The following is a 22,347-nucleotide window of genomic DNA, read 5'->3' on the forward strand; positions in this document are numbered from 1 at the left end:
GCAGCTTGGGCATATACCCAAAATATGCCACACCATACCACAAGGACATGTGCTCCACTATAGCAGCCTTATTTTTGATAGCCAGAAGCTAGAAACAACCCAGATGCCCAACAATGGAAGAATGCATACAGAAAATGTGGTTCATTTACACAATGGAATACTACTCAGTTATTAAGAATGAGAACATCCTGAGTTTTGCAGGCAAATAGATGGAACTAGAAAATATCATCCTAAGTAAGGCATCTCAGACCCAAAATAACATGCATGGTATGTACTTACTAGTAAGTGGATATTAGCCAAAAGAGTACAGAATACCCAGGACACAATCCACAGAACTTAAGAAGGTTATCAAGCCAAAGGCCCAAGTGAGGATGTTTCTATCCCACTAGGGTGGGAGAAGAAAGATGATTGCAGCTTCTACTCACTCCTCTCTTCTCAGTCCTTGTCTCTCACCCCCACCAAGCTCCCCTCCTTTCTCCTTAGAAGAGGGAAGGCCTGTCATGGGTATGAAACAACCTTGACAAACAGTTGTAGTAGGACAAAGGGCATCTTCTCCTTCTGAGGCTAGACAAGGCAGCCTGTTGCAGACCCTCTGGGCCCCTTTGTCTGCGTGGAACAGGTCTCTAGTCGCAGGTGGTCAAAGCATTGGATGGAATGACAGACAGATGCACACAGGAGAGGTTGTGTAGAATCTGAATGTAATTTGTCAAATCGAGCATCAGACTTTTTATACAGAGGACAATAAGGAAGTTGGGTGACATACCCGCAAGGTACAAAGAGGTTACTGGATTCTTACATAAAACAGAGGAATGCAAACACAAAAGGTCTAACAGGAACCACCTGGGATAGAATACATTGTTAACAACTGGGATCAACAAGGGCTCCACCTAAGATTCACTTAATCTTAGAAGCCAGGGTCAAGGGCTCCATGCCCTTGCCATAGATCTTATTTTAGTCTATTGCATAGTCCACCTTTCCCTTAGTCCATTGTAAATACGTGTGTATGGGTGTAACTCAGCTGTCTATAGTTCTAAGTATCTATTCTGGTTTCTCCTTAGCTCTGAAACTTCCTTCTTCCTAGATGATGGTAAATTCCTGTGTAGGGCAGTGACCTAGCTTTTATTCAAAGTGATAGTGTAGTAACAGAGGCAATTCTGAATGTCACTGAATAGCAACATTCTTACTGAATTTTAAGCCCATGATCTGCTCAAGGACTTTCCAGGACATTGGAACACTGGCGAAGGCTTTAGCTATGTCAGAATTCAATCTTAAAAGGCACTTATAATAGGATAATACTAAAAGAGAGCACGTGGATCTATACACTAGACTAACACAGGAATGGAATATTAATGTGTGAGTTAGAGAGGACGCCAGACTCCAGGAGATGAGTTTCCATGAAGCTCTTTGCCTCGTGAGTAGCTTCCAAGCCTCTCGGCTTGTCAAGCTGACTCGAACAGAGTGCGTGGCATTTTTCCCTTTCTTTTTTATTTTTCAGCTGAAGTTCTAGGATGTCTCGCCTTGTCATAGCTACAGACCTCAGGAGCACTCTAAAGATGAGTGGAAACACAACGATTACTAATAAAACTGTCAAAAATAATAACAAGTAGGATTATATATTGAACCCAATCCAGGGGGTTCAATGCACTTAGGTTGTTTTTCAAATCTCTAGCCAATTCATTAATGTTCTAAGTGTCCAAATGACTTTTACTAATATCTGAAATTTCTGTCTTTAACTGTTCTAAGTCATCAGAAATATCAGTATCTCTCCATACTCCCTGTAAATGAGCTTTAGTCTTTTCCCAATCAATGGTTGTATTATAAGGTAAGGGGGTAACACAAATGTATTGGAAAGAAGCATGACATTTAGTAGCTAACCTGGTCTTAATATTAGCAATACCTTGCCCTATTGCCAGCATTACTTCTTTTAGGGCGTTAACCTTCGCTTCAGTTTTTATCTATAATATGTAGCTCTGACAAGGCTACAGCAGCCTAGTTACGACAATTGATCTAAAGGTAGGCAACAGGGTCAGAGACCCTGCTTTTTCAGTTAGAGGTCTCATTTGAAGACTGACCTGAACAACTTTTAGGTATGTTCAGAAGACCCAGGTCCATCCCATGTATGCTCCCTGGTTTGAATGTTCTTGTGGTGTCCTTGGTCCTCTGGATCTTTCAATTCTTCCTCCCACTCTTCCCTCTTTCCACTGGATTTTCCAAGATCCACCTAATATTTGGCCATATGTGTCTGATCAGTTTCTATCAGTTGCTGGTGAATTCTGCCTGAAGATTAAAGGCTCTATTTTATTTCCTTTATTTGTCAAAATTACTCTAAAATAAGAATATTTATATATCCACTTATATAAAGAGAATAATATATATATGTACTACTGTGGGAACTAAAAGGAGGCTAGGGAAAGAGGGGAAGGAGGATAGCCCACGTCCAGCTAGAGTTCCACCTATGCTCTGGGCAGGCGGAAATGGGTGGGCTGCCAGATACTTTCCACTTGGCCCCGAGTGGGCATCTAAGCCACTGACCCCACTCGTTGGGGGTGGACAAGGGGTAGCCCCTGACCAGGGGGCCCCTGGGGATACACCCTGTGCCCCAGGGTTATAGGAGAGAGGGCTGAGAGTCTGTGCAGCGAACCCTGATGAACAGAAACAGTTTATGGCTTTAAAGTTTTATTATAGAAAGGCAGGGAGAAACAGAAAAGGGAGAGAGAGAGAGAGAGAGAGAGAGAGAGAGAGAGAGAGAGCAGTCATGGCCAAGAGGAGAGAAGGAGGAAAGGAGAGGGAGAAGAAAGGCTAGAGAGTAAGAAAGAGAGAGTGAGAGGGAGTAAGCGCAAGAGAGCAAAGAGGAGAGAGTAAGGAGGAGCCAAACAGCCCCTCTTAAAGTGGGCTGCTTTATCTTACTGTTGCTAGGTAACTTGGGAGGAGTTTAGCCTGAATGTCAGAAGCTTGGAACATTGCCTAGGTGACTAAAAGCCATGCTTCTCTTGTGGGGGCTGAGGGGGCGGTAACTTCAACAGGAGCCAGGGTTCCAGGAGATGTGAGAGAACTCCTTCCCTCCCCTGTAGGTGAATTATCACCACCAGGTCCTAGGGTTCAACATCTCAGCTCAACTGGATTGGTCTTTGCATAGCCCAATGCCCCACATATTACACACACACATATAAAACATACATACATATACATACACATGGACATGCACATACATATACATATAGTAAAGTTGCTTAGCAAGTTAAGATACTCAGTGCCAAGACAGCACCTAAGTTCCACCCCACAAAGTCATATGATAGAAACAGAAAAGCCACCTGCAAGTTGTCTTCTAATCAGCAAATGCACAACGTGGCACACACAAAAAATGAAATAAGATAATTATATTAATGTGAAAAAATACTTTACATGTTATAAATGAACAATCTGGGACTCATACAAGTCACACAATGGCCCAAAGAAATGTAGTTGGGGAATTGAAACCAGGAATAAAATTTAAGTCAATGTTCTCAGTTGACAATAACTCTGCTTTCAACTAAACAAGATCTTTCCAAATGAGCAACAATAAAAACCAAACATATAACTTTACATTCTCTAGAGTTTATTAAAAATAGAAATAAAACTTTACAATAACCTGATATATTTTAACTTCTTGTTTATTAAAATGTATTTTGGTCAATACTGAGTCCTCAAATTCCACATGTTTTTTTTTTTTCACAGACATTATATGTTAAACCAGTTCACACGATCTAGGTGCCACCATTCACAGTATATTTTCACAGGTCAACCCTACTATGTATGGATTCAAAACAGAAAATAAATGTTCACTTTGAGGGATAGAAGCTATGTGTGTTTGTACAGTTCTAATTGACCCTAAAGACGGACTTTACATCAGAATCTTTTGGAAAACTCTTAAACATATGAGGAACTAAAATAAGTCTGTACAGATTTTAATTTAGTTGTAGTGTGAATCCCAGGTATCAGTACTTTTAAATTTTGTATTAAAGTATAATGAATATTTAAAAATGAGCATATGTTCAGAGTCATCTGAACTTTTCTAGAATAAACACAGTTAGGAAAACATCACCAAGATCAAGGACCCAAATCTGCCAACACCTAAAATGCTCATCACATTTCTTTATTAGCCACCTCTGGAAAAAGCTGTATCCCATTTGACTGATAAAATGATTCATAAACATCTGTCCTTCCGATGTTAAATCAGTATATCCCATCAACTAACAAAGCAGTGCTCTTTTCAGATGGTTCTTCTGTAGAGTATTACCAATATGATTTCAGGTCAACATGACCCACCTCCTAATTATATGTCACCTCCCTGTATGCATATGCTCCAGAGAACATAGGCCCTTCAGACTATTCCATCTCCAGGTCCATCCAGATTTAATTTTCATTCTATCTCATGCTGAATACTATGTGGTTGTGGAAGAGACAGTGTGACATGGCTCCCACCCCAAGTGCACAACCAGCAGGATATGGGCTTCCATGAGTGTTGATAGCTCTTGGTGTGAGGCTTACTTGTATAATAACATACATAATATATTTTATGTTCCTCCTTTGGGAGATGTTCTCCCTGCTAAGATTAATGACTCCACAATAATTAGAAGCACTAACAAGTCTGTTAGGCAAGTGTGTATCTTAGCAAAATGTTAAGTGCTGTGGTCTTCAGGACAGCCCTTAAAGCTACTGGAAAGAACTCTAAAAACACAAGTTCAAAAATAATAATTTCTCAACTATGCAAAATATAAGAATGCAATATGAAATATATGAGGGGTTTCATGGACCTAAAAAAACGGGGGCAGCTGAACTATGATCCAGCTTGTTAAAAAGATATTATGGAAGGAGATAAAGAGATTTAGGGAGTGTTGATCTCAGAACGGGATTCTATCCAGCTAACTTAATGTCTGCTTCCAAAAGCAAGCAGATCTCTTAATGCATTGTTATGTATTTAAAGGAATTTTTACTTGGCCTCTTTCTCTAAGAATTAAATGGCTAAGGTCAGAGAATGCTGATTCATAGGATAATCAAAAGGAAACCTGGGTAAACAATTGAATAGATAAAACAAAAAAAACAAACAAAAAAAATGGGCTTTGGTCTGCAAGAGCTGAGTTATCTAAATGAACTGTCTAAAGAGCTGTCTCAAGAAAAAACACAAGGGTTGCTTTGCACCCACCTCACTGACTTTGAGTCATTTCTTTTGCTGCTCCCAAACACCCCTTCCTCAGAACCCCTTCCAAGCAGAGGCTGGTCCTTGACAATTCCAGATTATCAGGTGGCTCCTCCTCTGGCACAATCTTGCAGGTAGATTATCAGTTGGCTCCTACTCTAGTACAATCTTGCTAATCACTAGGATTCTATCCCCTATTTCCCTTGTAATTATCTGTAGATCACAAGATCACATATGTGAGAATGCTGTGAAACTAAGTAACAGATTTCAATTGATTTTTTTCATTGACAATAGAGTTGTCTTGCATAATATACATGCCAAATATAGTTTACCCTCTCAACACTCCTCCCAGGTCCATATCCCGCTTCCCCTAGATCTACTCCCTCTCTGTTTCCTCTTCTGTAAAGAGCAGGCCTCCAATAGATGACAGCCAAACATAACAAAACAAGACACACTAAAGAAAGGCAAACACCCTTATATGGTGGCTGGGTCAAGGTAACCCCAAAGAAGGACAAGAGTCTCAAAAGCAGGCAAAAGAGTCAACAACATCCACTCCCATTGTTAGGGGTCTCACAAAAATTCCAAGTTAGCAGCTACAACACATCCCCAGATGACCTGGTGCAGACTGATGCACACATATTTGATATTTAATTATGACTCATAACTGTAGCAAAATTGCAATTCTAAGTAACCACAAAAATAATTTTATGGCTGAGGGTTACCAGGAACTAAGGAACTGTATTAAAGACTCACAGCATGAGTAAGGTTGAGAAGCACTGGTCAGGAGTGTAGAGGGAAAGTCTTCATGCAGGCATCAGCTTGAACTTACACATTCAGTGAACTGCATAAATGTTGTCCTAATGGGGACCCCTGCTCAGACTTCAATTTTTTCTGTACAAGATTAAACAGAATTCCCAAGTCTACTTATTTTTCCTTATTATAGTTTTGCAACTTTCACTCCAACTTATCATCATTCAGTTTTTTGGTCTCATCAACGGTGTTCTGAAGAAAAAGCATTTCATTGTCTTGTTGGCTATCTGCATTTGTCACATTCAAGGCATTGGAAAACATTCAGCAAGCAAATTCAGATGTAGTGTCTTCAATGGATGTTTCCCCTGTAGCAAATGTAAGGCATAATCATCCGTTATAATGTATCATAAGTGTGGTCAGCAAGATAAAACAGGAAAAAAGAGTTAAATTCAAGAGCCCTTTGCTATACTAAGTTCCAAGCAAACAAATTTTAGATATGCTAAATACTCAGACACATTGGCCATCATCTATTGGAACTGCCTTACAATGGAGTTTCATTTCTCTGCTCTCAGACAGCACTCTGTTGTATCTCTAGCCCATAAAAGAATATTTTCAATGAATCTGACTCTCCAAAGACACCACTTACAATTGAGAAGGGAAAACATGATCATCTGTTCCTTCCCTTCTTGGGTCAATCTGACACCATCTGCTGGCAGTTGTCTTCTTTCTTGATTTGTGTTCTTCCCACCCAGCCCACTAGCCTCCCACTGCCAGGTTCCCCCCAGGCCTCCTCCCAGACATGTTTTCCACATTCCTTTTCCCCTACTCTTACACCAGTGCTCTTCCTCATTTGAGCTCTTCATTGTTCTCACATTTGAGAATACACAGCTGTGTGCCTGCTCCATCCTACAAACCCAGTTTCCTTCCAGTCTTTTTGTTTATCGTGTTCTGCACAGTGGCTACTTTTTTCCCAACTACCACTCATCTTTTATAAGAGAATGAAAGAACAGAAAAGGGACACCAATCTTAATTTGCAAAGATGTGACTGGATATCAAGTTTGTTCCAAGTATGGAAATAACTGAGTCATTGGAGAGCCAGTGTTGTCTCAGACAGAGGATAGAGACATAGCAATGCTGTTCAGAGTCTTCCACACCTCAATTATTAAAGAATTTCCCTGAGTCATCCATTATCTATGACAGAGTCATCAGGGTAGTCACCACCAACTGCCACAAGTCCAAACAAGTATAAGCTCTTCCAAAATTAGTGTCACACACTTGCTTAACCATATTTATTGCTGCTGTATTCAAAGAGCCAGAAACTGGATACAACCTAGGTGTTCCTCAACAGAAGAATGAATAAAGAAAATAATATAAAAATGAAAGTATGAAATTTGCAGGCAAACTGGAAAAAAATCATCCTGAGTGAGGTAACACAGACCCAGACAGATAAATATAATGTGTATGTATGTGAATATTAGTCATTAAGTAAGTGATAGTCAAGCTACATTCCATGGGCCCAGAAAGATTAGGTATAAAGAAAGGGACTAGGGGGAAGACATGCTTCTTACTGGAGGGCAAAAAGAATAGATTTTATGGGTGGGCTAGGGATGAGGTGTAAGAATGAGAGGATCAAGTAGGGAGTGGAGACCTCTTGTCTCCTTTGGTTCTATTGCAATCAGCATTTTCATCCACCGTTGCTGATTCTGCAGCGCTCCACATGTTTTGTTCTGACAGAAAGCTCCTGCTTCATATGCTTGAAGAATGGCACTCCCCATCACTCTGAAATGGGGTTGGCAGGAATACTCCGTGACCATGCTCTCAGAAGATGATACTATGCTGGATCCCAAGCAGTTCCTCAAGACCCTTTATGGGAGTGCTCGCAGAGCATCGGAAATTACTAGTGCTCAGAGTGAGTAGCAAACCTGCAGAAAATGATGTTAACCTTGGAGCTCTCAAAACTGAAACCAAGTACTAAAATCATGATGATGGGAACTGGTGAGGAGAGCTTGGAAGACGTCTCATGTCCTCCCCTGGCAATGATGATGTCATCAGTGATTTTGACATTGAAGATGAAGTAGCTGAAGTAGAAAATAGGGAGGAAAACCTCCTGAAGATCTCTGACAGAGTCAAGGAGTGGGAGAGCTGAGCCCTCCCAGGGAAGGGAGGAAGCTCCTGGTGCAGGATGGTGATTATACACTAGCTTTGATCATAAGTCTTGTGCAGAGACTGGTGTAGAGTTAATGAGACCATATCTTCATGAATTTCTAATATCTGCATATGAAGATTGTGACATTGTTACTTGGTCTACAACAAATATGAAGTGGATTGAAGCTAAAATGAAAGAACTGGGAGTGAGCACAAATGCCAATTATAAAATTGACTTCATGCTGGACAGTGTAACTGTGCACACACCACGAAGAGGGCTCATTGATATGAAGCCTCTTGGTGTTATTGGAAAAAGTTTTCTGAATTCTACAGCAAAAACAAAAAAACAACAACAAAAAGAAAACAAAAAAGAAAACCAATAAAAGAACATTGTGTTTGATGACATAGGAAGAAATTTTCTAATGAATCCACAAAATGGACTGAAGATAAGGCCCTTCGTGAAAGCTCATTTAAACTGTGATAAAGACAAGGAACTGATGAAGCTCACTTAGTAACTCAACGAGATAGCCAGGCTTGATGATGTCCTGGAGCTGAATCACAAGGACTGCTATCTACCAGAGAAGCAAAAACAGTAGTGACACTCAGAGCTGAAGATCCCTGGGGTTCATGGTCCATTGTTCTTTGCTAGACATTACCACGGTTGTGCTGGACACTGAAGCAGATGCCAGGCAGGCTGCTGAGCTTTGTAAATTTAATTTTTCCAATGTTTTGTAAATTTAATTTTGTATTGTTTTTGAAGATCATAACAAAGTGCTAAAAATATGTTTTCTTCTCTCTGTGTTAATTTACTCTTGAAGAAATGTCCTCAGGCATTAACTATTGAGGTATTGCCCAAACCCTCTAAAAATGCAAAAATAAAGGAAAATGAAAATTGGAGGAAAATAAATCTACCTGTGTCATCCTGTGACTTTGGAAATGAGTTTTGTCTTGTGACACTGCTTGGGTGATCAAGAATCAGACAGAGACTAGATAGACAACAAACATGGTAAAACCAAATAATACCAGCATAGATAGATAGATGATAGATAGATAGATAGATAGATAGATAGATAGATAGATAGATGATAGATAGATCAGCAAGAAACAATAAAATGACTCCTAATGATATTCTGCTGTAATCAAAGCTCAGTGCCTTGCTCAGTTTTGTTGTTATCTCTTAGCAGCCTGGTCTTTTGTAATGAGAAGAAGAAGGGGAGTAGATCTTGGATGGGTGGGGAGATGAAGAGAAACTGACAGAAGATGAGGAAGGAGGAGATTGTAATAAGAATGTATTAGATGGGAAAAGTATCTATTATGGATAAAAGGGGAAATAAAAATAAATAAATAAAAATAAAAACGATTAGCATCACAACTTTATGAAATCCTGCCATTAGGATTGAGGAATTATTGGACAGCTGATTTTAAAGCCTGTGCTCGGAATCCTGACTACTAATTAACTCAATATGTTACTTTGGACAATTAACTATTCTGAATCTTGCTTGCAAACAAAATATAGTAAGCATTACTCTGCAATGCCGATTAGAGTCTTTAAGAATATTAAAGATTGGATTTTTTAAAAAAGGAATTTGACATTACTTCATTCATGATAAACATGACACACAATCCTCAGCTTACAACAAAAACATCAGTTACTAACATTTAATCATTGTGTCCACATGCATCCTGTAACTTTAAATAATTTTGGCATAGAACATGACTTTTATCCCTGTAGAAGTAAGACTGCCCAACTGTATTTATTGAACAAATATGAAATGACTTTATTCTAATCACTGCATTATCATAATGTTGGCTATCTGAGGACAATTAAAGCCTGAAACTGATTTAGATGGAATTTAGGGAAACAAGAACTTAAGTTAGAAATGTCCTCTAGGGGGCGCGAACTGGGCAGGCCCTAGCACACCCAGGATCTTGGGATCACTGAGACCAGTCTACACAGGAGAGCACGTTGGCAGCAGAAGCAACAAAGCTCCTTGGACCGGGTCCCTTCGGCCTTCATCCTCACCCAGGAGGCAGAGCTGAGACCCAGACCCCTGGCCACCTTCCTGCCAGAGGGGTGTAGGCCTCCAGGGAGGGCTCTGACCCCAGGACTCAGGAGGTGGATCTGAGCTCCAGACTTCTGTGCACCTTCCCTGCAAGAGGAGAGCTTGCCTGCAGAGAGTGTTCTGACCACTGGGACTCAGGAGAGAATTGGACTCCCAGGAGTGCTGACAGAGACTAAAGAATCACAGGAGGAACAAGCTCCAGCCAGAGACAGCTAGAACATCTTACACCAGAGATTACCAGATGGCAAAAGGCAAACAAAAGAATCTTACTAACAGAAGCCAAGACCACTAGGCATCATCAGAACCCAGAATGCCCACTACAGCGAGTCCTGGATGCCCCAACACACCCGAAAAGCAAGAGTCAGGTTTAAAATAATATCTCATGATGCTGGTAGAGGACTTTTTTTTTGTTTGTTTTGTTTTGTTTTTCTAGACAGCATTTCTCTGTATAGCCCTGGCTGTCCTGGAACTCTGTAGACCAGGCTGGCCTCGAACTCAGAAATCCACCTGCCTCTGCCTCCTAAGTGCTGCGATTAAGAGGATTTTAAGAAGGGCATTAATAACTCACTTAAAGAAATACAGGAGAACACTGCTAAACAGGTAGAAGTTCTTAAAGAATTACAGGAAAACACTGCTAAACAGGTGATGGAATTGAACAAAACCATCCAAGATCTAAAAATGGAAGTAGAAACAATGAAGAAAACCCAAAGGGAGACAACTCTAGAGATAGAGTTATATACATTAATTATAACAAATCCCTTTTGATTTATTCAATGTATATGCAATAATATATAATATAATACTATATTTATATATAGAATATATATATAGTATTATATATATAGAATATAATATATAGTATTATATTATATTTTTATTATTAGTATTATATTATATATTATATTTGCCATATATATATATATATATATATATATATGGCAAATTGTTCTTAAGGATGCCATAAAGCAACAAAAAGGTTGGCTTTTGTTACAAATATCTTCCCTTAAAACTCCCAATCTTAGCCCAGTGGTACATCTTACCTTGATTTGCTTTAGCCAAGTAGATCAAAGTCTCATACTCTTTCCTTACATAAAGTCACCTTTGTCAATCAGACCTGGCCAATGTGTGAATAGTTTCTTTGAGTAAGAGTCTGCTCTTCAGTAGAATAAACCTGCTGGAAGGTACCCAACATAATTTCACAGGAGCACAGTATTCCTTATATGAACTACAAGTTAGAAATTCTTCAAGCACATGGAGCTTGCATGGGGATGCACTGGGCAATCTGCATACATGAGGTGGTTTGTAACTGGGGAGTTTGTGGGATTCCTAACAGTGGGATTGAGGTATCTCAGACTTGTTTTCCTGCCCCTCGACCCTTTCCCTCCTACTGGGATGCCTTATCCATCCAAACCATGATATGGAAGTTTGTGCCTAATCTTACTGCATCTTGTTAGCCATGTTCAGTTGATATCACTAGAAGACCTGCTCTTTTGTAAAGAAAAATTGAATAGGATTAGTTCTGAGGGAAAAGTAAGGTAGAGAAATGGAAATTGGGAGGAGTGGAGAGACAGGAGGCTGTGGTGGGAATATGTTGTATGAAGAAGATTAAAGAAATAAAAAGAAAATAAATATATAAATTGTATATATTTATATATAATACATTAAAAAAGAAATGTTGAAGACTTTGCCAAAACACTAATTTACTAAGGTGATTATTTGAAAGTGTGAGTTGGTGCAATATTTTAAGTATTACACTATAGAAAAAATAGTAAAATAACTTTGTGCTTTATGGAACTAATAAATATTTAGCTGAAGTACTTATAGCACAAGGCTTAGTAAAACACATTTCATACATAAATGATAAAATTAATTTGCAAGTTTTTTGTTATTTTTTCTTTTTTTTAATTTGCAAGTTTTTAACTCTTAGATCAATGAACTTAAGATTAATTTTGAGATCTTACATCAGTTTGACTAGAATGTGAGAATTTGGATCAATGAACTCAAGATTAAACTTTGAGATCTTACATCAGTCTGACTAGAATGTGAGAATTTTGTTCAGAGGCACAGACACTACATTGTATTCAGACATCGTTCAGACATATGGCAGTGCTGTCATAAGAGTTTGTCTGCTGGTGGAGGAGAACTGGCCTGATGCACTTGGTACACATGATAGACAGGAAACAATTTAACTGAAGTCAAAGCATTGAACATATCAGTATTGCACACAACTTCTGTAGACACTATTGGAGGTGCTTCCTTTCCAACCCTACTATTTATTTGAGAAGCTACCCCCACCCCAAGTTGTGTTTTTGCAGAAGAGTGCCTGTCTTAGCAATGGGAAATTTAGTTCACTGGGATATGAATGTTACTACTAAGTTCATTTACTTGTGGTGGTGATCTATAAGTTCAAAGTTTAGAATGTCCCTAGAAAATTTAACATTTTCCAAGTAAAAGGTAAAATGAACATCCATATAGCAATTGTCCAGCTCTGAAGTTATTCATCTTCAGCATCCTTGTATGAACTTTCACATCTACAGTCCCACAATTCCCAGCCACAGTGTGATTTTGAGGAAAGACAGCTGCGACATAAAATATGCATTAAGTAAAGACTTTGGTATCTCTAAAATGTAAGAACTATTTTATGCCCAATTATAACAGCTTTATCACAGCTAAAGAAACAAAGTAATATCTGTCTATGAAAACATTTCTGACCAAGTTTTTAATTACTTCACAGATCCACAAACCATAGTTACTAATAAACTCTTGAGACTTTTTAAATAATATTGTTATAAATAGTTTTTAGATGTGCAGATTGCAGTGAATATCTACTGAATATTTGCCTTCTGGTGGCCATATGTTGGTGTTTTAGTTTTGTTTGTTTATTTGTTTTATATTTGATTTTGATTTTTTTAGTTGGTTGTGTTGTGTTTTGTTTTGTTTTGTTTTGTTTTGTTTTGTTTTGTTTTGTTTTGTTTAATGAGGAAAACCAGAAAATACAATTTCCTAAGTATGGCCACAGTAGGAAGATGGATGAAAAGATCCAGTGACCCCCTCTTTCCAGTCTATTGCTGAAGCCCTACAGTGAGATTAAATCTTACATAGAGGAGTAGGGATTACACATCTAAGCAATCTGTCAAGGTTTTATCCCAATCACCACTGACCCAGCATTGTCTGGACTTTGGTCTCATTCTCAGTGTTTACTCGGGTTGTTAGAGCTACATGAAACCTTTTAAACAGGAGGCAAGTCTCCTCTAGGCTATGGTCAGGTTTTTTTTCTTTCCTTCTCCCACCATGAGACTCCTAAGGGAAATTGCCATTTCTTAGGGTTCATTGTCAGAACAGCTTGATAGATTAAGGCACACATGTGTCTCTAAAATATTTTCAGTTTTTCCAGGCCAATTATGATTATCTGCTTTTTGTTTTAACACCTCAAACTTGATGTGAAATATATCTATGTCTGAAACATATAATAAACAGAATGTAAGTGGAAACTAAGGTTAGAACACATTTAGTGTCAGGTAGCCATGCATAAGAAATATTTTATCATAACACTTGGTTTGTAATTACTTTTGGAAGAGGTGGCACAATCAACTCCATCCTGTTTGTTTGACAGAGGGTTTTTATCATGAAACTGGCCTCAAATTTAAGACCCTACTTTATTAGCTTTTCTAGGGCTGGGGTTACAATCAAAGGTAACAAGCTAGGTATGGTATTCTTTTAATTTCAACAACTTGCTCTTTTGTTGGAGAATAGCATTCTCAGAGAACTGCCTGGTGGTTTGTTTTCTATTGTTCCATGGTGCCAGGATATGATCCATCCTGATTTGTCTAAAGTCCCTTCTGTCTGTCCTGTGGGCAATATACCAGCATCTCAAAATTATTGATGTTCCTTTGTCAAGAACTGTATTTCTTTTTTTAGATTGTGGGCAGGGTCTCTGGAAGCCCAACAGTATCCATTTCAAGCAGGTGCCAGTTGGTTTCAGGAGTCAGTAGCTAAGGGAGCCTTCTCTGTCTTCTCATGACTATTTACTTAGAGTGATGGCAACAAACAGAAAAGTACCTGGGCTATATCCAGGGATTTGTTTTATTTTAGTTTATGTTACTTTTGTTTTGGTCTCCAAAGATAGGCTCAAGAGCAATGAGCCCAGGATCTGCTTTGGGGCATTTTGTTACTATGGGTGTTGTGTTTTGTAAAAAAGAAAAAATAGAACGAGGATATGTTTGGTGACTTAGAAGGGGGTGCCTCTGCAGGCCCATGCTGAGGTATAACTTCCTCCTAAGGAATCAGCCATACAATAGATATAGTATGCAGTTGAGTTTATTTAGAACATGGGGGAGTTGAGGAGGGAGTAGAGATAGAGAAAGACAGAGAGAGAGAGACAGAGACAGAGACACACAGAGACAGAGAGACAGAGAGGTTGGGGGACAGAGAGAGGGCAGGCCAGGAATAAGTTGAGAGAGAGGAGGCAGGGGAAGGGAAGAGAAGGGACACACAGGGAAAGAGAGTAAGAGATTAAGAGATAGAGGAGAGGGCAAACAGCCTTCTATACTAAATCAGGCATTCCTGGCCTCATCAGGTAATGGAGGGAGGTGTGCAGGGACAAAGACTAGAAGGGATGCTATAAAAAAAAATAACTTCATGATATTCACAGGAAAGTGGATGGAACTAGAAAATAACCCTATTTAAAAATGGAGTACAGAGCTAAACAAAGAATTCTAAACTGAGGAATAAGGAATGGTTGAGAAGCACAAAAAAAAAAAAAAAAAAGTTCAACATCCCTAATCAGCAAGAAAATGCAAATCAAAACAACCCTGAGATTTTACCTCACACCAGTCAGAATGGCTAAGATCAAAACCTCAGGTTACAGCAGATGCTGGTGGTGATGTGGAGAAAGAGGAACACTCCTCCATTGTTGGTGGGATTGCAAGCTGGTACAACCATTCTGGAAATCAGTCTGTCGGTTTCTCAGAAGATTGGACATAGTACTACCGGAGGATCCCGCAATACCACTCCTGGGCATATACCAAGAAGATGATCCAACCGGTAAGAAGGACACATGCTCCACTGTGTTCATAACAGTCTTATTTATAATAGCCAGAAGCTGGAAAGAACCCAGATGTCCCTCAACAGAGGAATGGATACAGAAAATGTGGTACATTTACAGAATGCAGTACTACTCAGCTATTGAAAAAAAATGAATTTATAAAATTCTTAGGCAAATGGATGGATCTGGAGTATATTATCCTGATTGACTAACTCAATCACAAAAGAACTCACATGTTATGTACTCACAGATAATTGCATATTAGCCCAGAAGCTCAGAATTCCCAAGATACAATTCCCAAAACACATGAAACTCAAAAAGAAGGAAGACCAAAGTGTGACTTCAGTCTTTTTTAGAAGGGGGAACAAAATACCCATGGAAGGAGTTACAAAGTGTGGAGCAGAGACTGAAGGAATAACCATCCAGAGACTGGCCTACCTAGGGATCCATCCCATAAATAACCAACAAAACCGGACACTATAGTGGATGCCAACAAGAGCTTGCTGACAGGAGCCTGATATAGCTGTCTCCTGAGAGGCTCTGCCAGTGCCTGACAAATACAGAAGTGGATGCTCTCAGCCCCACTGGGGACTGAGCACAGGGTCCCCAATAAAGGAGCTAGAGAAAAATATCCAAACACCTGAAGGGGTTTGCAACCTCATAGGAGGAACAACAATATGAACTAACCAGTACCCCAGACCTCCCTGGGACTAAACCACCAACCAAAGGAAATACATGGTATGACTCATGGCTCTAGCTGGCTATGTAGCAGAGGATGGCCTAGTTGGTCATCAATGGGAGGAGAGGCCCTTGGACATATGAAGGTTCTGTGCCCCAGTATAGGGGAATGTCAGAGCCAGGAACTGGGAGAGGGTGGGTTGGTGAGCAGGGGAAGGGGAAGGGGATATCGATTTTTTGGAGGAGAAACTAGGAAAGGGGATAACATTTGAAATGTAAATAATGAAAATATGTATTAAAAAAAAAAGAAAAGAAAGGAAATATCATCCTGAGTGAGGTAACCCAGTAACAAAAGAACACACATGGTATGTATTCATGGATAAGTGGATATTTGGAAAAAGTCTCAGAATACGCACAATACAACTCCCAGACTATAAGAAACTTAACAAGAAGGAAGACCCAAGTGTGGGTTCTTCAAATTCTCTTAGAAAGAGGAACAAATTAACCATGGGAAGCAAAGGGAGGGACCTGGGTGGGAGAGGAGAGGGAAAGGGTAAAAAGGGGGTGGCAGGACCAGGTATGGGAAGAGACAAGAGAGAAGTCCAGAGGGTCCCCAGAGAAGGAATAGAAATAAGTAGCAGTGGAGGATGTAGAAAGTCCCCGACACTAGGGATTTGAGAAGCTCCCAGGATCCAGTGGGCATGATATTAATTGAAATACTCAACAGCAAGGGGCTAGAACCTAAACAGACCTCCTCCAGTAGATAGACATGGCCACCAGTGGAGGGATGGGGCCACCCACCCTTCTCAAAAATTTTAATCCAGAATTGTTCCTGTATTTAGGAAATGCAGGGACAAAAATGGAGCAGAGTCTGAAGAAAAGGCCACCCAGAGACCACCCTACCTAGGGATCCATCCTCTGTACAGACGCCAAACCTCGACACTATTGCTGATGCCAAGATGTGTTTGCTGACAGGTGCCCTGTATAGGTTCCCTAAGAGCCTCTGCCAGCATCTGACTAACATAGATGCAGATACAGCCAACCATCAGTCTGAGCCCAGGGAAGCCAATGGAATGAAGGAGCTGAAGAGGATTGTAAGCCCATAAAAAGAACAACAATTTCAATTAACTGATACCCCTCTCCCCTCCCCCAGAGCTCCCAGGATTTAAACCACCAACTTAAAAGTACATATGGAGGTAGTCATGGCTCCAGCTGCATGTGTGGCAGAGGGTGGTCTTGTCTGAAATCAATGGGAGGGGAGGTCCTTGGTCCTGTGGGGGCTTGGTGCCCCAGGGTAGGAGATGGTAGAGGGGGTGAAGCTGAAGTGAGTGGGTGGGTGGAGGAGCACTCTCATGTAGACAAAAGGGAGTGGGGATGGAATTGGGAGTTTGTAGAGGGGAAACCAGGAGGGGAACAACATTTGAAATATAAATAAATAAAATAACCATTTTTTTTTTTTTTTTTTAGGAATGCTAAACTCTGGGAATGGCAAGAGTCCCAAGGTGAGGTCTCTCCTGTATGGTTTCTTACATAACTCACTCAGACCTTTGTGACTCACCAAGGTTTTCTAGCTTTGTCTCTATCTTTCCCTCTGTGGAAAACACACAGCCAGTCATTTTAATTTAATTTAATGCAAATTCTCCTTATGTTACAGGATCCTAAAGAGAAAAAAAACTTGAGTGGCCTGAAAAAAAATCAGTCTTTAATAACTGCCAGCAAGACTGCCCCAAGCAGAGCATTAATGAAAAGCCCTGACTTTTTTTTTTTTTTTTTGGTGGTGGTGGGGTGTCTGCGAAAAAAATGCAGTTTTAAGTACACACTAAAGGCAGCTGTAGACATCTGCAACAAGCCTATTTACAGAAGCAGAGAAAACAGTTAAAGGTTGGGCACTGGGCCTTTCAGGTCAGCCTTACATTGCATAAAATTAGGGCTGGTTCAGTTTATCTTAGGAATTTATGGCTAGTCCAAAGACACATTTGACCTGAAATAATAATAGCAGTTAAATAAGATTGTGTAATTATAGTTTAGCAGCCCATTACACTTGTTCTGATATAGGAATTCATTAACTTTATTATGGTTATAGAACCTATATTGGAGTCTCAACTGAGTTTTCCACTGCTATGATTTCATTAGACATCCATGAAGTTGAAAATCAAAAAAGAACTAAAAAAAAAAAAAAAAAAAAAAAGGGACAAAGGACTGGGATGTGAGACTGAATGCCTAGTCCGCAGAAATTCAAAGGATACAGTGGTCCTCTGTGATCTCAAGGGAAATGGGAAAGGAGTGGTCTGGGTTCCCAACTGCCACCATTTTTGTTTATTAATATGTAGTTTCCAAGTGAAAAAAATATGTCTATCTCTTAAAACACAAGGAAAGAAATTTGCTTTTAGAAAATTGTTCGATTTGAAAAATAATAATAAAAGAATACACTGAATAGATCGTATAGAGTCCCTCCCGTCAGTAACATCTCTCATGAATACAGTGAGTGTGTTAGAAGAGATGCAACTGTGATAATCTGTGAAAACTAAATACAATCTGCATATTGCTCAGATTTCCTAGTGTGTGTGTGTATGTTTCTTTGTTTTGAGATAGGGTTTCTCAGTGTAGAACTGGATGTCCTCAAACTTGCTCTATAGACTACCAGGTTGTCCTCAAACTCAAACATTTATGCACCTGTACCTCTGAGTGGTGGGATTAAAGGTTTATGCCATCATGCCTGGATCTTTGTGTTTTTTTTTTCTTATGGCCTCTGTTGGATTATTTGTTTGTTTGGTTCAAATATTCTACCTTCACAATTGGCCTATGAGACAAGGAATGTGTAAGCTGTAATGTAAAGGGCATATTATCAGTTGTTATGTATTAAAGCACTTTTAAAGTAAACTGAATTGCTACATCCACTCCAGTGAAGTCTGCTTGGTAGGCCTAAAAGCCTGGAAGCAGTCAAGAGGCAAAGAGTTTCACGGAAACAGCCTCCTGGAACCTTGGCATTCCCGTAGCTAGAATGCCCTAGATTTGTCCCTGCAATACTGTGGAGGGTCTTGCATGCTTTCTTACAGTATTTTACTGGATAAGAGTTAGAAATCTTGGGGCAAGCTTAGCAAAGTATACTTAGAATCTTCATTACAGTCAGTGTACTGGTTAGTTTTGTGTCAACTTGACACAGCTGGAGTTATGACAGAGAAAGGAGCTTCAGTTGGGGAAATGCCTCCATGAGGTCCAACTGTAAGGCATTTTCTCAATTAATGATCAAGGGGGGAGGTCTCCTTGTGGGTGATGCCATCTCTGGGCTAGTAGTCTTGGTTCTATAAGAGAGCAGGCTGAGCAAGCCAAGGGAAGCAAGCCAGTAAAGAACATCTCTCCATGGCCTCCTGCATCAGCTCCTCCTTCCTGACCTGCTTGAGTTCCAGTCCTGACATCCTTTGGTGATCAACAGCAATGTGGAAAGTGTAATCTGAATAAACCCTTTCCTCCCCAAATTGCTTTTTGGTCATGATGCTTGTTCAGTAATAGAAACCCTGACTAAGACAGCCAGGAATAGTAGACTACATTGCATATTAGAAGAAAGTTGGTGAATTCTTCTGACAAATGGAGATTCCCTACAGTTACTTAAAAGAACAGCCAAGTTACTCTCATATGCAGGAGTTTACCAAGGACTAGGAAATAGGGGGGTTGTGGTATTGCATTATTCATGAGGAGGTCTGCTAGAGCAGAACCCCTGGTGCTAGCTTCCACAAGGCTCAAAGGAGTGGCATAAATTGTGACTAGGGTGTGAAATCCTTACCTGCCATTAGCTGACTCAAGGCAGGGCTGTTTTATCTTTGCTATAAACATTACCTGGTTTCTGTCAGTCCTTTGAAGTCATTCCTTTGTTTTGTGTCAGATAACTTCTAGGTACCTTGCCTGCTGTGACATCTTACTCCTTTGTTTTCTGTATTATATATAACAGATGCTAACTTTGACAAAATTACATTCAGATTCTGCACTCTCTTGTGTTTGTGTCTCGCTGACCCTTGCTCACCTGCAATCAGAAACCCTTTCCCTACAGATAGGAGACCCAATAGAGGTTAGTCTGCAGCACTGAATCTTTTTTTTTTTTTTTTTTGGTTTTTCGAGACAGGGTTTCTCTGTATAGCCCTGGCTGTCCTGGAACTCACTTTGTAGACCAGGCTGGCCTCGAACTCAGAAATCCGCCTGCCTCTGCCTCCCGAGTGCAGCACTGAATCTTGACACTTCACTCTAAGCATGTACAACTGATGTAACGGTCATTTTCTTCTTTGTCGATTTAGTTGATAACTTTCAGTTTACATTTTGCTAGAGTTGACTACTCTTCAGAAGTCAAAAACCCTCTTACCACCAACACCCTCTAGATTGAACATGGAACAACTTTATCCTCAAATAGGATTCTGCAGTGCAAGCCCAGATGAGCAAAATTGTCTGTCATATTCACAATGACAGTGAATTTTTTTCTTAGTTCCCAATTCCTTTTCTTTTTTTTTTCATTTTTATTAAATATTCCCTTTAGTTATATTTCAAATGTTGTCCCCTTTCCTGGTTTCCCCTCCTAAAACACCCTATCCCCTCATCCCTCAAACTACTCACTAACCCACACACTCCCTCTTCCTGACCCTGGCATTTCCCCTATACTGGGGCATAGAACCTACATAGTACCAAGGACCTCTCCTCCCATTGATGATCAACTAGGCCATGCTCTGCTACATATGCAGCTGGAGACATAAGTCCCAACATGTGTTTTCTTTGGTTGGTGGTTTAGGCTCAGGGAGGTGTTGGGTACTGGTTAGTTCATATTGTTGTTCTTCCTAAGGGGCTGCAAACCCCTTCTGTTCCTTGGATCCTTTCTTTAGCTCCTTCATTGGGGACCCTGTGCTCAGTCCAATGTTTGGTTGTGAGCATCCACTTCTGTATTTGTCAGGAACTAGCAGAGCCTCTCAGAAGACAACTAGAACAGACTTCTCTCAGCAAGCTCAGGTTGCCATCCACAGTAGTATCTGGGTTTGGTGACTGTATATGGGATGGATCCCCAGGTGGCATAATCTCTGGATGGTCATTCCTTCCATCTATGCTCTACATGTTGTCTCCTTCCAGGTGTATTTTGTTCCCCCTTCTAAGTAGGATTAAAGTATCCACACTTTAGACTTTCTTCGTCTTGAGTTTCATGTGTTTGGGGAATTTTACTTGGGTATTCTGAGCTTCTAGGCTAATATGCACTTATCTGTGAGTACATATCATGGGTGTTATTTTGTGATTTGGTTACCTCACTCAGGATGATATCTTCCAAATCCATCCATTTGCCTAAGAATTTCAAATATTCATTGTTTTTAATAGCTGAGTAGTAGTCCATTCTGTAAATGTACCACTTATTCTGTGTCCATTCCTCTGTTGAGGGATATTCTTCTGGATATTATAAATAAGGCTGCTATAAACATAGTGGAGCATGTGTCCTTACTACATGATGGAGCATCTTCTGGGTATATATAGCCCAGGAGTGGTATTGCTGGGTCCTCCAGTAGTACTATGTATAATTTTCTGAGGAACTGCCAAACTGACTTCCGGAGTGGTTGTACAAGTTTGCAATCCCACCAGCAATGGAGGAGTGTTTCCTCTTTCTCCACATCCTCGAAAGCATTTGCTGGCACCTGAGTTTTTGATCTTTCATTGGGTCCCATAAGTTTGGGTATGTTGTGGTTTCATTTTCATTTAATGCTAAAAATTCTTTACTTTCTTTATTTCTTCCTTGACCAAGTAATCATTGAGTAGAGTGTTGTTCAGGTGCCATGTGTATGTGTGTTGTCTTTCTTCTTTTTTATTAGTATATGAAAATTTATTTTGATGTTTTTAGTACAATGCCCCAATAATCCACAACATTATGTATTTATTTCAAAATCCTATTTTGTACTAAAAATTACACTAAAATGTTCAATGTGGATAAATATTTGATCTCAAATATTATTATTCAGCACAATTATTTTCTCATATGAAATTGTTTTTTTTTAATTTATTTTTTTAATTAGGTATTTTTTTCTTCATTTACCTTTCAAATGCTATTCCAAAAGTCCCCCAGAACCTCCCCTCACCCACTCCCCTACCCACCCACTCCCACTTTTTGGCCCTGGCGTTCACCCTGACTGAGGCATATAAAGTTTGCAAGACCAATGGGCCTCTCTTCCCAGTGATGGTCAACTAGGCAATCTTCTGATACATATGCAGCTAGAGACATGAGCTCTGGGGGTTCATATTGTTGTTCCAGCTATAGGGTTGCAGATCCCTTTAGCTCCTTGGGTACTTTCTCTATCTCCTCCATTGGGGGCCCTGTGATCCATCCAATAGCTGAATGTGAGCATCCACTTCTGTGTTTGCCAGGCCCTGGCATAGCCTCACAAGAGACAGCTAAATCAGTGTCCTTTCAGCAAAATCCTGCTGGTGTATGCAATGGTGTCAGCGTTTGGAGACTGATTATGGGATGGATCCCCGGG

The 22,347-nt window shown here is 40.0% G+C and overlaps 1 pseudogene; it reads left to right on the forward strand.

Moving 5' to 3' along the window:
* The first annotated feature begins 7,687 nt into the window (after positions 1–7,687).
* On the forward strand, positions 7,688–8,667 carry LOC110291981 (annotated as a pseudogene).
* Positions 8,668–22,347: the final 13,680 nt, after the last annotated feature.

Source organism: Mus caroli, chromosome 3 (genome assembly GCF_900094665.2).
Source record: "Mus caroli chromosome 3, CAROLI_EIJ_v1.1, whole genome shotgun sequence".
Taxonomy (NCBI): Eukaryota; Metazoa; Chordata; class Mammalia; order Rodentia; family Muridae; genus Mus; species Mus caroli.